Consider the following 16,220-nt stretch of genomic DNA (forward strand, 5'->3'; position numbering starts at 1 on the left):
TGCACAGGCATCTTCCACCCTTCAGGATGTAGCTCAGGACCTGGAATTTTAGGTCCTTCATTGGAACATCTGTGAACTTATCCTTTTTTGGCATGGAAGCAAGTCATCCTCATTTCGAGGGACTGCCTATGATGATGATGATGATGATATAATCGGATGCTCAAGAGGGCAGAATTTGAGGAGCGCAGACATCTCGTGGGGTTGTGAGGCTGAAAGAGATTAGAGATAGGGAGGGGTGAAGCCATGGAGGGATTTGTAAACGAGGATCAGAATTCTGAAATTGAAGTGTTGCTTAGCCAATGTAGGTCAGTGAGCACAGGCGTGATGGGTGATCAGGACTTGGTGCGAGTTAGGACATGGGCTGGCGAGTTTTGGATGACCTCAAGTTTAGGTAGTGTAGAATGTGGGTTGCCAGCCAGGAGTGTGTTGGAGTAGTCAAGTCGAGAGGTAACCAAGGCATGGATGAGGATTTCAGCAGCGGAAGAGCTGAGGCAGGGGCGGAGTGGGCAACGTTGCGGAAAGGGAAATCGGCAGTATTTGTGGGCGGAAGCTTATTTCAGTGTCAAAAACAACGCCTGGGAATGTCCAAGGACAACTACTTCAAGAATATAAGAGCATAAGAAATAGGAGCAGGAGTAGGCCATACAGCCCCTCGAGCCTGCTCTGCCATTTAATACGATCATGGCTGATCTGATCATGGACTCGGGTCTACTTCCCTGTCCACTCCCCATAACCCCTTATTCCCTTATCATTTAAGAAACTGTCTATTTCTGTCTTAAATTTATTCAATGTCCCAGCTTCCACAGCTCTCTGAGGCAGCGAATTCCACAGATTTACAACCCTCAGAGAAGAAATTCCTCCTCAGCTCAGTGTTAAATAGGCGGCCCCTTATTCTAAGATTATGCCCCCTAGTTCTAGTCTCCCCTATCAGTGGAAACATCCTCTCTGCATCCACCTTGTCAAGCCCCCTCATATACGTTTCGATAAGATCACCTCTCATTCTTCTGAATTCCAATGAATAGAGGCCCAACTTACTCGAACTTTCCTCATAAGTCAACCCCCTCATCTCCGGAATCAACCTAGTGAACCTTCTCTGAACTGCCTCCAAAGCAAGTATATCCTTTCATAAATATGGAAACCAAAACTGTTATATATGTAAACTTGTAAATACCTTGTGTAACTACCAGAGGGCTCATCCCCTGGAGTCCCAGGGGATCCCACAATCCCTTGGGCGCACCTGTACTTCAGGAGGCCTCACAGGCTGGAGGGGCACTCTGGAGACCTGCAATAAACGGTCACACTTTACTTTGAGCTCACAGTATCTGGTCAGACTCTTTATTCATATACAACAACTGGCGACGAGATACAGATGACGAACCCAACGATGCAGAGAACAGTGGGCATCCTGGACAAATTTTCGGAGCAAGATGATTGGGAAACCTTCGTGGAGCGACTCAACCAATACTTCGTGGCCAACGAGCTGGAAGGAGAAGCGATGCTGCCAAATGAAGGACTATTGTCCTCACCGTTTGCGGGGCACCAACGTATGGCCTCATGAAAATTCTGCTTGCTCCAGCGAAACTCATAGAGACATCGTACGATAATTTGTGCACACTGGTCTGGGAGCATCTGAACCCGAAGGAAAGCGTTCTGATGGCGAGGCACAGGTTCTACACGTACAAAAGGTCTGAAGGCCAGGAAGTGGTAAGCTATGTCGCTGAGCTAAAACGTCTTGCAGGACATTGCGAATTTGAAGGACATTTGGAACACGTGCTCAGGGACTTCTTTGTACTTGGCATTGGCCGTGAAGTGATACTTCGCAAACTTTTGACTGTCGAGATCCCAACCTTGAGTAAAGCCACATCGATAGCCCAGGCGTTCATTGCCACCAGTGACAATACCAAGCAGATCTCTCAGCACACGAGTGCTGCTGCAAGTACTGTGAACAAAGTAATGTTGTTTTCGAATCGCAATATACAGGACAGGCCTCACATGCCTACAGCTGCACGGCCGCAGATGTCTCAGAGTCCACCATCAAGGGTGATGAATGCTAGGCCATTAACACCATGTTGGCGCTGCGGGGGTGATCATCATTTCCATTCATGCTGCTTCAAAGGATACAAGGACTGTGGAACAATGGGGCATCTCCAACGTATGTACAGGCGAGCTGCAAACCCTGCTAATCCTGCAAACCACAATGTTGCAGAGGAGGACAGATCCACGGCGGGTCACGACGAACCAGAGCCTCAGACCATGGAGGCAGAGGTACATGGGGTGAACACATTTACCACAAAGCGTCCCCTGATAATGCTGAATGTTGAATAAAATGGACTCCCGGTGTCAATGGAACTGGACATGGGCACAAGCCAGTCCATTATGAGCGAAAAGACTTTTGATAAATTGTGGTGCAGCAAGGTCTCAAGGCCAGTCCTGACTCCCATTTGTACTAAACTGAGGACTTACACAAAGGAACTGATTCCCGTAATTGGCAGTGCTACTGTAAAGGTCTCCTACGATGGAGCGGTACACAAATTACTATTCTGGGTGGTACCGGGCAATGGTCCCGCGCTGCTCAGCAGGAGCTGGCTGGAAAGATACGCTGGAACTGGGATGATGTCCGAGCACTCTCGTCCGTCGACGACACTTCGTGTGCCCAGATCTTAAACAAGTTCCCCTCGCTGTTCGAACCAGGCATCGGGAAGTTCCGAGGAGCAAAAGTGCAGATCCACCTAATTCTGGGGGCACAACCAATCCATCACAAGGCGAGAGTGGTACCGTACATGATGAGAGAGAGGGTGGCGATCGAGCTGGACCGGCTGCAACGAGAGGGCATCATTTCGGCGATCGAATTCAACGAGTGGGCCAGTCCGATTGTTCCAGTCCTCAAGGGAGACGGCACCGTCAGAATCTGTGGTGATTACAAAGTAACTATCAATCGTTTCTCCCTGCAGGATCAATACCCACTACCAAAAGCAGACGACCTTTTTGCGACGCTGGCGGGAGGAAAGATGTTCACAAAGCTGGGCTTGACCTCGGCCTACACGACGCAGGGACTGGAGGAATCAACACGCACAAAAGATTCTTCATTACAACAGATGCCCGTTTGGGATTCGATCAGCCGCGGCGATATTCGAGAGAAACATGGAAAGCTTACTGAAGTCGGTACCGTGGTCTTGCAGGACGACATCTTGGTTACAGGTTGGGACACAGTTGAGCATCTGCAGAACCTGGAGGAGGTTCTTAGTCGGCTCAACCGCGTGGGGCTCAGGTTAAAACGCTGGCGCCTGAAGTGGAGTTCCTGGGGAGAAGAATCGCGGCGGACGGCATCAGGCCCACCGATTTGAAGACTGAGGCAATCGAGAACGCACCGAAGCCACAGAATGTGACGGAGCTGCGGTCGTTTCTAGGACTCCTGAACTACTTTGGCAACTTCTTACCGGGTCTCAGCACACTGTTAGAACCACTGCACGCCTTACTGCGTAAAGGAGACGAATGGGTATGGGGTAAAAGCCAAGAAAATGCCTTTGGAAAAACTAGAAAACTGTTATGCTCAAACAAATTGCTTGTGCTGTATGATCCATGTAAGCGTTTGGTACTAGCATGTGATGCATCGTTATACGGTGTCAGGTGTGTATTGCAACAAGCTAATGAATCTGGGAATTTGCAACCGGTTGCTTATGCATCCAGAAGTCTGTCTAAGGCTGAGAGAGCCTACAGCATGATTGAAAAAGAAGCGTTAGCGTGTGTTTATGGGGTAAAGAAAATGCATCAATATCTGTTTGGGCTCAAATTTGAATTAGAAACTGACCATAAACCACTGATATCCCACTTTTCTGAAAGTAAGGGGATAAATACGAACGCATTGGCCAGCATCCAGTTGTCCGCATACAACTACGCCACCCGCCACAGGCCAGGCACAGAAAACTGTGCCGATGCTCTCAGTAGGCTGCCATTGCCCACCACGGGGGTGGAAACGGCACAGCCCGCAGATTTAGTCATGGTAATGGAAGTATTCAAGAGTGAACAATCACCCATTACCGCCTGACAGATTAGAACCTGGACGAGCCAGGGCCCCTTCGTATCCTTTGTAAAAAAACTGTGTGCTTCACTGGAGCTGGTCCAGTGTCCCATCAGAAATGCAGGAAGAGATAAAGCCGTACCAGCGGTGCAAAGATTAAATGTCTATACAGGCAGACTGCCTTCTGTGTGGTAATCGGATAGTGGTACCCAAAAAGGGCAGGGACACTTTCATTAGTGATCTCCACAGTACTCACCCAGGCATTGTAATGGTGAAAGCGATAGCCAGATCCCACGTGTGGTGGCCCAGTATCGATGCGGACTTAGAGTCCTGTGTGCACAAATGTAACACATGTTCACAGTTAAGCAATGCACCCAGGTAGGCGTCACTAGGTTTATGGTCTTGGCCCTCCAAACCGTGGTCTAGGGTCCATGTCGACTATGCAGGCCCGTTCTTGAGTAAAATGTTCCTAGTGGTTGTAGATGCGTACTCCAAATGGAGCGAATGTGAGATAATGTCGGCAAGCACGTCCGCTGCCACCACTGAAAGCCTGCGAGCCATGTTTGCCACGGCCTGCCTGATGTCCTTGTGAGTGACAACGGGCTGTGTTTTACCAGTGTCGAATTCAAAGAGTTCATGATCCGCAATGGGATCAAACATGTTACATCTGCCCTGTTCAAGCCAGCATCCAGAAAGCAGTGCAAACAATCAAGCAGAGCTTGAAGAGGGTAACTGAAGGCTCACTGCAGACTCGTCTATCCAGAGTCCTGCTTAGTTACCGCATGAGACTCCACTTGCTCACTGGGATTCCACCCCTTGAACTGCTCTTAAGACAAGACTCTCTTTAGTCCACTCTGATCTACACGAATAGGTAGAGAGCAGGCGACTTCAACAAAGTACATACCATGATAGCGCAAATGTGTCACGCGAAATTGAAATTAATGATCCTGTATTTGTGTTGAACTATGGACAAGGTCCCAAGTGACTTCCCGGCACTGTTGTGGGCAAAGGAGTAGGATGTTTCGGGTCAAACTCTCAAATGGACTCATCTACAGGAAACACTTGGACCAAACCAAACTCAGATTCATGGACTATCCAGGGCAACCCACATTAGACCCTACCTTTTTTGACCCCCCAACACACACAGCAGTGGCAACCGACACAGCGGTTGTCCACGAAGCAGAACCCATCACCCGCACCAGCCCAGCAGGACGCACCACACCAGGCAGCCCAGCAGGGCCAGCTGCACAGCAGCCCAGCGAGGGCCCAACAAACGACTCACCAAAACCAGCATTTGCACCGAGACGATCAACCAGGGAAAGAAAGGCCCCAGATCGACTCATCTTGTAAATAGTTACACGATTGACTTTGGGGGTGGGGGGGGAAGTGTTGTTATATATGTAAACCTGGAAATAGTTAGTGTAACCACCAGAGGGCTCATCCCCTGAGGTCCCAACGGATTCCACAATCCATTGGGAGCACCTGTACTTAAGGAGGCCCCACAGGCTCGAGAGGCACTCTGGAAACCTGTAATAAAAGGCTAAGGTCATGCTTTACTTTGCGCTCAAAGTATCTGGTCAGACTCTTTATTCATATACAACAAAAACAGTACGCAGTATTCCAGGTGTGGCCTCACCAATACCCTGTATAACTGTACCAAGACTTCTCTGCTTTTATATTCCATTCCCTTTGCAATAAAGGGCAAGATTCCATTGGCCTTCCTGATCATTTGCTGTACCTGCATACTATCCTTTTGTCAATTTTAAAATTAGAAGCTCTGAGGCTACATGTATATTGCTGATTCAGAATCTTGGAACTCCCTACTGAGCAGCACTGTGGAAGTGCCTTCATCACATGGCACACTATCGATCACCTTAAACATTCACTCCCTCCTTCCGCCACAGGCGCACCGTGGCTGCAGTGTATATCATCTACCAAGATGCACTGCCGCAACTCGCTAACGCCGCTTTGACAGCAGCTCATAAACCTGTGACCTCTACCACCTAGAATGACAAGGGCAGCAGGCGCATGGGAACACCACCACCTTCAGGTTCTCCTCCAAGTCACACACCAACCTGACTTGGAAATATATCGCTGTTCCTTCATAGTTGCTGGGTCAAAATCCTGGAACTCTCTCCCTAACTGCACTGCTGGAGTAGTTTCACCAAATGGACTGCAGCGGTTCAAGAAGGCAGCTCACCATCACCTTCTCGAGGGCAATTAGGGATGGGTAAAAAATGCTGACCTTGCCAGTGATGCCCACATTCTGTGAATGAGTTTGAAAAAAATACTAATAAGCTAATACTGACATTGTTTCCCTTTCGACTGTAAATAATCAATTTGTTATTGTTTGCACAATATAAACCTCACACTCATTGGGCCCACGTTTCCACACGCGCCTAGAACGGCGCAGTCCCGACCTGGATGCCCATTTTTCGCGCCACAAAGTGCACCTAAAAAAATCCTCGGTATTCTCCACCCCCCTGCAGGTCCTCTGGCTCTCGGCGCAGCGCAGCACGAGCTGTAGGGGGGCGGAGCCAGGTCCCTGTGCTGAAAACAGTGCCGGGACCTCTGCACATGCGCGCTACAGTGGGCATGCAAGTGCAGTAGCTCCAGGCGCCGAACTGTGTGGGAGGGGCCCGAAGCACGCAGCCCCTAGCCCTGGCCGAATGGCCTCACTGGGGCTGCGTGAATAAGGCTCCTCCCACGGCCAGCTCCTGCTTGCCCCCCCCCCCCCCCCGACCAGACCCACTCCCCGCCCCCCCTGCTTCCGGACCACATCCGCTCCTCCCCCGCCTCCGGACCAGACCCGACCCGACCGGCGCTCCTGTTCCCGCTCCCCGACTGGACCCGACCCGACCTGCGCTCCTGTTCCTGCTCCCCGCCCCCCCGATTGGACCCGACCCGACCCGACCCGCGCTCCAGTTCCCGCTCCCCGCCTCCCCGACTGGACCCGACCCGACCCGCGCTCCTGTTCCCGCCTCCCCGACTGGACCCGACCCGACCCGACCCGCGCCCCGCCCCCCCGACCCGATCTCCCCCGCCACTGGACCCGACCCGACTCCCGCTCCCGGACTGGACCCGACCTGATCTCCCCCTCTCTTTCCCCTCCCCCCCCCTCTCTCTCCCCTCCTCCCTCTCTCCCCCCCCCTCTCTCTCTCCCTCCCTCCCCCCCCTCTCTCTCTCTCCCCCCGACCCGAACTGAACCGACCCAACACCACCTACCTGTAAATCTGGTGCTGGGGCCGGCCCGTTCAGCCTTCGGTCCCAAAAGGCCTGCCTGAAACACTTTCACACAGGTAGGAAGATGGTTTATTTAATCTTTTTGCTTATAAATGTTTATTCAGGTTGGATTTATTTGTATAATATTTGTAGAAGTATAAATAAGGATTTATTATAGAATTTAATGACTTCCCTTTTTCCTCTCCCCTCTCCCCCCCCCCACCTCGTTCTGGACGCCTAATTTGTAACCTGCGCCTGATTTTTTAATGTGTAGAACAGGTTTTTTCAGTTCTACAAAAATCTTCACTTGCTCCATTCTACTTTAGTTTGGAGTACGTTTTCACTGTGGAAACTTTGAAATCAGGTGTTAGTGGCCGGACACGCCCCCTTTTGAAGAAAAAATTCTGTTCCAAAGTAGAACTGTTCTACCTGACTAGAACTGCAGAAAGAAAAATGTGGAGAATTGTGATTTCTAAGATAGTCCGTTCTCTACCAGTTGCTCCTAAAAATCAGGCGCAAATCATGTGGAAACTTGGGCCCAATGTGTTGGAAAGTCTTGCACCCTCTCTGGTTGTGAACAGCAAAATATACAACACAGGTAGTCAAGGAGTTTTTTTGAAATTAAATACTGCATGGCATTCAGGCAGCAAAGATTGGAATCCAGGAGAGAATAGTTAGAAGTTGTCCTGTTTACTTCCAGTACGATGATCTACTGATGTGGAAAAGTGTGGTGTGTTTATTTCTGCTTGAATTAAAGTATGTTCGATCATAATTTTCATTCCTTCATCGTCGCTGGTTCAAAATCCTGGAACTCCCAACCTAACACCACTGCGGGAGTACCTTCATCACGTGGACTGCAGTGATTCAAGAAGAAGGCCCACCACCACCTAATCAAGGGCACCTAGGGCTGGGCAATAAATGCTGTTCTTGGCAGTGATGCCCATATCCTGAGAATAACTGTAGAAAAAAAAATCTGCTGTTTTATATGTTCATCTTGCTGTAAAATAAATCAGCTGATTGATTTGTATGTCGCTCATTTCATCAAGTGTTTCCTCAGTCCACCTTTGGAGTGATCAAAGACACGTATATCTAGTTCAGATTGTATGGGGATGCAATCATTCCCTATCTTCAAAACTGTCTCCCTCCCTTTTAAAATCACTGTCATCACCACCCCCTTTCAGAAAAAAACATTTTTGAATCCTCTATTTTTGAAAACTACTGCCCCTTTTTCTTTCCAAAGACCTTGGAAAATTTTTCTCCCCCACAGATCTGTGTTCATCTCTCCCACAACTTCCTGTCTGAATCCCTCCAATTGCATTTATAATTTTCCAACAGTGCCAAAACTGTCCTAACCAAAGTCATGCATGTCATTCTCTGTGACCGTTAGATCATGATGCATTATCCTTCCTTGTCCTGCTCAATCTCTTTGCAGTCTTTTACATGACCTGGTCAACCACACCATCAACTTGTATTAGTCAGCTTGGTGGGACTGCCCTCACTTTGCTTCATTCTTGCATATCCGATTGTAACCAGAGCATCATTGGCAATGGCTTCTTTTTCACCAACAAACCCAGAGAGTGAGGCTTTGCTCAGTGCCTCCCTCAGGGAGAATGCAAACTTATTGGACTGGTGAATGGAGCCTCTATTCCTCTGTTCAGTGATGTACGTTGATGCTCTATTGCACTTTGCAGCTCTCAAGGGCCCACTTTTAAAATGGGAAGAGAGAGTGCAGGCACACCATTCAAAACCAAATGTTCTTTTTCTGCATCAAAACAGCCCATTGGGTCGACATCAGTTTTTGTTTTCACATTAGCCACCAAGTCTAATCCCACTTTCCTGTTTGTTTCCCACATCCTTTTAATATTCCTCTTTTTCAAGCAACTAATTCCCCTTTGAAAGCATTCTGGACTTTGTATTTAGATGAGAAAAAGAAGGGGGATCGAGCATAGATTCTTGGGGACTCTGGAGTGACTGTATGGGTATGGAAAGAGAAGCTGTTGTTGGAACCACACAAGGACAGTCTCTCAGTTAGACAACAGAGGAGAGGCGATGGAGAAGGTTCATGGGTTCAAGGAGGAATAATTCATTGTGGTCACAATTATAGATTGTCATTTGATACTTTGGTTATGGCCGTCTTGGTGCTGTGAGCAGGGCCGAAGCTGAACTAAAGGGGTTTGAACAGGGAATTTTGGGAGACAAGGGCCAAAGTTGAAAGGTTACAACAGATTTAATGGGGAAAGGGAGGTTAAAAATTGGGTAGTTGTAAAAGTAGGAGGCTAGTCAAGTGTGGGTTATTTGACAATTGATGAGATGATGGTGGTTTTGAAAGGGAGAAGGACAGTGCCAAAGCAAAGGAGTAATTCGCCATGTTGGTGAGCATGAGGCACAAGCAGCGGTTGTTGAATGGTTAGGAGTTAAGTAAGGAATAGATCTAGGAATTAGGAGGTGGAGCTCATGGAAGAGATAAGGTTGAAGAGTGCAGGTGGGGTGGTGGGAGAAAAACTGCAGAGTGATGAAGGGATGTGCTAGGATGAATTGGGGACATGGTTATGTTTTATACATGTTAAGGCAGCACACAAGACCACATAGAAACTATTAATACACTATTCAGGCTCTGAAGTCTGTCTAGATATAGTGAACATTTGTTGCTTATATGGTTTGACAAGAAAGAAGGTACAGACACAAACTGAATCCCTTCTGTGAACACACATTTTACGAACAATATTCAAATATCTAAAAACAATACATGTAAAAAATTGCATGGTGCATAGTTGTAAAATATTCATGGTTGCAATATACAGCAGATCTTCAAACTTGTTTTTTTTCCTCGATATTTTATAAATTACTATGATTTTGTCAGATACAATGTTGTAATTTTTTAGTTAAAAAAATAGTAAATGTGTGAGGTTTAGATATATTGTAGATGGCTGTATAGAATAGAACGTTTCTTTGCATCAGGATCCATTTCTGTGAATCAATGGCATGCTTGTGACAGTAATTGTTGCAGTAATTCACTTAAACTCTCTGGTGGCAGGAATTCAGTACTGCAACACAGCACAGACTCTTTTTTTCGAAATAAGAGGAACTTGCATTAATATAGCATCTGTCACAACCTTGGGATGTCACAGTGCTTGATAGCCAATTAATTACTTTTCAAGTATAGTCAATGTTGCTTTCTAGGCCAGTGTGGCAACTAATATGCACACAGCAAGATCCCACAAACAGCGATGAGATGAATGATCAGCAAATCTTTTTTTGCTGGTGTTGGTTGAGGGATAAATGTTGGTTAGGACACTGGGAGAACTCTCCAACTCTAGTCAAATGGTGCCATTGTATATTTTATGTCCATTTGAAAGGGCAAATGATTCCTCAGTTTAATATCTCAATCAAAAGGTAATACCTCTGATGCTGCAGTATTCCTATAGTACAGTTATGAAATGTTAACCTCAATTATATGCTCTAGTCCTGCAGTGGGGCTTGTACCACTTTAGGACAGAACAATTTTCCACCTTGTAGGAGTTGAAACACTTTGGGCTGTAGTTGAAGGCCACATCTAATCAGAAAGACTAACTTCCAGTAGTTAGCAACTTAACTCATGGCTGGTGATAAACTAAGAAAACAGATCAGAAGATGCTAGGTTTGAATAATTCCAGTTACCTTAATAAGGTGCTTGATGTATGGTGATAAATGTGATATGTTATGGTGGAAGAAGACATGATAAAGATGCAAAATAGAGGTTTGAAGTAGACTGAAATGACAACTTTTCACTGAATCAAAATGATTAATTTGGGCAAAAACTTCATACCACAACTTGTACAAAAGGATAACGAAGTAAAGTGACCCAAAACAGTTCAGAATTGTGGGTCAGACCTGAACAGGAGTAGGTGAGAAATTAGGAAGTTAGTTGAAGGAATTCTCGAAGAAGTAGACTTTTCAGCAAGGCTTTTGAAGGTGGAGGGAGATGGTAGCAAGGTGGAAGGGTTTAGGAAGGGAGTTAGAGTGTAAGGACAAGATGGTTGAAGCTTTTGCTATTGAAGGTAGAACAGAGAGAGGAGGGAAATTTGTAGTAGACTGGAGTTAGAAGATTGGAGGCATGGATGTAGGGGTGAAGACATTAGAGGGAAGGAGGAGCAAGGTTGTGGAGGGATGCGATTACAAATATATTTTTAAAATTGATGTACTGAGAGACATGGAACCAATGGAGACTTCAAGGATGAAGGAAGATAGGGAATTATGATTTTTGTTCAGGATGGGATGTGAGTGGCAGAGTTCTAGATGAATTGTAATTTATGTGGGATGGAGCTCAGGAGGTCATTGAGGAGGGCATTGGAATAGTTCAGCTTGGAGGTAACAAATGTATGGATCAGAATTTTAGTGACAGTACAACTAAGGTAAAGACGGAATCTGGTGGAAGGAGACAGTCTTCGTCATGGACTGGATGTGGTTTCAAGCTCAGCACAAGGCCATGCTGGACACTGATGTTGCATACTGTTTGGTTGACCTGAAGTGGACATCCAGAAAGTTGAATGGGCCCCGGTGGTTAAGATGGGAACTTTTCTGGCAGGGGTTTTGCCCATTTTAAGCTCCAAGCAGTTTTGACTCACCCACAGCTTGCTTTCAGACAGGTAGAGGCAGTGTGGCAACAATTTGGAATCAAGTATGCTAGTAGAGAGATAAAGCTGGGTATCTCTGGCATACACATAAAAGCTGAGTCTATACTTACATATAAATGTCACTAGAGAATGCAATATAAATGAATAGAAGGAGGCCAAGAATGAATTCTGTTAATTCAGAGACTAGGGTCCTGAACTTAAGGAAAGGTAACTTCGATGGTATGAGACGTGAATTGGCTAGAATAGACTGGCGAATGATACTTAAAGGGTTGACGGTGGATAGGCAATGGCAAACATTTAAAGATCACATGGATGAACTTCAACAATTGTACATCCCGGTCTGGAGTAAAAATAAAACTGGGAAGGGGGCTCAACCGTGGCTAACAAGGGAAATTAGGGATAGTGTTAAATCCAAGGAAGGGGCAAATAAATTGGCCAGAAAAAGCAGCAGACCTGAGGACTTGAAGAAATTTAGAATTCAGCAGAGGAGGACAAAGGGTTTAATTAAGAGAGGGAAAATAGAGTATGAGAGGAAGCTTGCTGGGAACATTAAAAACTAACTGCAAAAGCTTCTATAGATATGTGAAGAGAAAAAGATTAGTGAAGGCAAACATAGGTCCCTTGCAGTCAGAATCAGGTGAATTTATAATGGGGAACAAACAATTGGCAGACCAATTGAACAAAGGAAGACACGAATAACCTTCGGGAACTACTAGGGGACCGATGGGTCTAGCAAGAAGGAGGAACTGAAGGAAATCCTTATTAGTCAGGAAATTGTGTTAGAGAAATTAATGGGATTGAAGGCTGATAAATCCCCAAGGCCTGATAGTCTGCAGCCCAGAGTACTTAGGGAAGTGGCCCTCGAAATAGTGGATGCATTGGTGATCATTTTCCAACAGCCTTATCGACTCTGGATCAGTTCCTATGGACTGGAGGGTAGCTAATGTAACATCACTTTTTAAAAAAAGGAAGGAGAGAGAAAACGGGTAATTATAGACCGACCGGTTAGCCTGACATCAGTAGTGGGGAAAATGTTGGAATCAGTTATTAAAGATGAAATAGCAGCGCATTTGGAAAGCAGTGACAGGATTGGTCCAAGTCAGCATGGATTTATGAAAGGGAAATCACGCTTGACAAATCTTGTAGAATTTTTTGAGGATGTAACTAGTAGAGTGAACAAGGGAGAACCAGTGGATGTGGTGTATTTGGACTTTCAAAAAGCTTTTGACAAGGTCCCACATAAGAGATTGGTGTGCAAAATTAAAGCACATGGTATTGGGGGTAATGTATTGATGTGGATAGAGAACTGGTTGGCAGACAGGAAGCAGAGATTCGGGATAAACGGGTCCTTCTCAGAATGGCAGGCAGTGACTAGTGGAGTGCCACAGGGCTAAGTGTTGGGACCCCAGCTATTTACAATATACATCAATGATTTAGATGAAAGAATTGAGTGTAATATCTCCAAGTTTGCAGACGACACAACTGGGTGGTTGGGTGAGCGTGAGGAGGATGCTAAGAGGCTGCAGGGTGACTTGGATGGGTTCGGTGAGTGGGCAAATGCATGGCAGGTGCAGTATAATGTGGATAAATGTGTGGTTATCCACTTTGGTGGCAAAAACATGAAGGCAGAATATTATCTGAATGGTGGCAGATTAGGGAAAAGGGAGGTGCAACGAGACCTGGGTGTCATGGTACATCAGTCATTGAAAGTTGGCAAGCAGGTACAGCAGGCGGTGAAGAAGGCAAATGGCATGTTGGCCTTCATAGCTAGGGGATTTGAGTATAGGAGCAGGGAGGTATTAATGCAGTTGTACAGTGCCTTGGTGAAGCTTCACCTGGAATGTTGTGTTCAGTTTTAGTCTCCGAATCTGAGGAAGGACGTTCTTGCTATTGAGGAAGGTTCACCAGACTGATTCCTGGGATAGCGGGACTGACATATGAGGAGAGACTGGATCGACTGGGCCTGTATTCACTGGAGTTTAGAAGAATGAGAGGGGATCTTATAGAAACATATAAAATTCTGACGGGAAGATGCAGGAAGAATGTTTCTGATGTTGGGGAAATCCAGAATCAGCGGTCACAGTCTAAGAATAAGGGGTAAGCCATTTAGGACCGAGATGAGAAGAAACGTCTTCACTCAGAGAGTTGTTAACCTGTGGAATTCTCTACTGCAGAGAGTTGTTGATGCCAGTTCGTTAGATATATTCAAGAGGGAGTTGGCCCTCTTGGCTAAAGGGATCAAGGGGTATGGAGAGAAAGCAGGAAAGGGGTACTGAGGTGAATGATCAGCCATGATTTTATTGAATGGTGGTACAGGCTTGAAGGGCCGAATGGCCTCCTCCTGCATCTATTTTCTATGTTTCTATGAAATCCTTAGGAACAGCTGAGGTGACTGTGGAGCACAGGAGGATAAGCCATTGTGGGAGATGTGACAAATTCATTAGTACAAATGGAACTGAAACTATTAGAGAGCAGTGCTACAGATATAGACCACTGAGGAGTGATGGTGAAGAGGATGCTGTATGTGACCATGTCAAAGTGGAGCAGAAGGGATCATGCATTATTGTCACCGTCGCACCAAATGTCATTGGTAACTTTGATCAGGGTGGTCTCCGCTGTGAACAGGACAGAAGCCAGGATGAAACAGGGAGAGGTGGGCAAGGAATTGAATAGCAACATGTTCAAAACTTGAAAATTGAAAGATACTGTTTCTGGGGCTCGATTTATGGTACTTGCACCAGAGAGGTAAAGATATGCATGGACCATGGTTGTGAAAAAAATCAACCTAATTAAAGAAAGAAAGACTTGCATTTATATATCGCCTTTTCTGACCTTGGGATGCCCCTTCATCCCTTTAAAGCCAATCAAGTACTTTTGAAGTGTAGTCACTGGTAATGTAGGGAACTCGGCAGCCATTTTGGCCAGGACACCGGGGAGAACTCCCCAGCTCTTTGTCGAAATAATGCCATGGGATCTGTTGCATCCACCTGAGAGGGTAGAGTGGGCCTCTGTTTAATGTTTCATCCCAAAGACGGCATCTCTGACAGTGCAGCACTTCTGCAGTATTGCATTCGAGCGTCAGCCTAGATTAGGTGCTCAAGTCTTTTTAGTGGGATTTGAATTCACGAACTTCTGACTCCGGTGAGAGTGCTACCACTGAGCCACAGATGATAAATTATTATAATTTGTCAGTACCACAGGATCACATATCAACTTATTAATTAACTCAAAAGGGTTGGGAAGAAGATTGACTCAAATGTTTAAACTATATTTATAGAAAATGATGCTAATCTATTCAATGTCTTCCTTGAAAGATCAAGTCTAATCCAAGAAACCTAACAATGTGGTAAATCCTTATTCCTTCCACACAATCTCTCAGTACAGCACACGTTTTTTGTTAAAGCTCTTTGCTTAATATTTACCTTAAGCAGCATGCTAATATTGGGTTTATTAAGATTCCAAGATGGCCGATGGGATAGCAGCTCCCTTGGGAGCTCTCCCCGCACAAACCTTCCTCTGACCACCTGCTGCCATCCTCCACTACTTTCTCCATCAAACCTTTCCCCCCCCCCCTCACTGTCTAAGCCCCCTCTGGCCCTAACTTCGACCCCCCCCCCAAAGTATTTTACCTACCCCTAAAACCCTAAAATCCTGTTTACAAGGGCCCACCGTCCATCCCCCTTACCTTCCAGGTTGACCTCCCTGCTACCAAGTCCCTCAAGCTGGACCCTCGCTCCCCACCGGCCGACTCAGCTGCTCCAACTGACTTCCAACGATCCCAACGGCGGTGAGCCTCCGACCAGCTTCAAATACAGGTTTGGGCCCTATCTCACGCGCGGGCCTTCATCCCACCAGCGAAGTCCGGGCCTTCATCCCACCGGCGACGTCCGGGCCTCCCTTCCTCCAACGATGCTCTGGTCTCCTCCCGGCCGCAGGCCCCACTCAATGGCGGAGCCTCTGTCGAGCATGTGGTGTGCACAATGGCTGTGGTCACTCTGACTTATTTGACCTCTCCTTCCACAAAATGGACCTCTGACCATCCCAATACCTGCCCTCAGATAGGCCTCAGTTTTCTCACCACCTTACTGAAGGGCACTGCTCAGCGCCGAGCTCAACTAGGCTCATACCGCAGTGTCTAGTCTCCTGTCGTCTTGGACCCCCTTACCACTGGACCAAGACCTTGCTCTGCTAAGCCCGTGTGGTAATCAGTGTGCAATGGCCACCCGTTGTTAAAAGAACTCACGCACAGACATCTCCCACCCTTCAAAATGAAGTTCGGGACCTGGAACGTCAGGACCCTCTTGGTCAACTCCAACAATGACAGACCGTAACACTGTACCACCATAGTTGCTTCGATGTCGACATCG

General features: G+C 46.7%; 1 protein-coding gene across 3 annotated transcripts in view; it reads left to right on the forward strand.

Annotated features, from left to right (window-relative positions):
• The window catches only part of dync2h1 (dynein cytoplasmic 2 heavy chain 1), a 994,370-nt gene that overhangs the window by 20,008 nt on the left and 958,142 nt on the right, over positions 1–16,220 (forward strand). The window lies entirely within an intron of this gene.

Source organism: Pristiophorus japonicus, chromosome 10 (assembly GCF_044704955.1).
Source record: "Pristiophorus japonicus isolate sPriJap1 chromosome 10, sPriJap1.hap1, whole genome shotgun sequence".
NCBI classification, from domain to species: Eukaryota; Metazoa; Chordata; class Chondrichthyes; family Pristiophoridae; genus Pristiophorus; species Pristiophorus japonicus.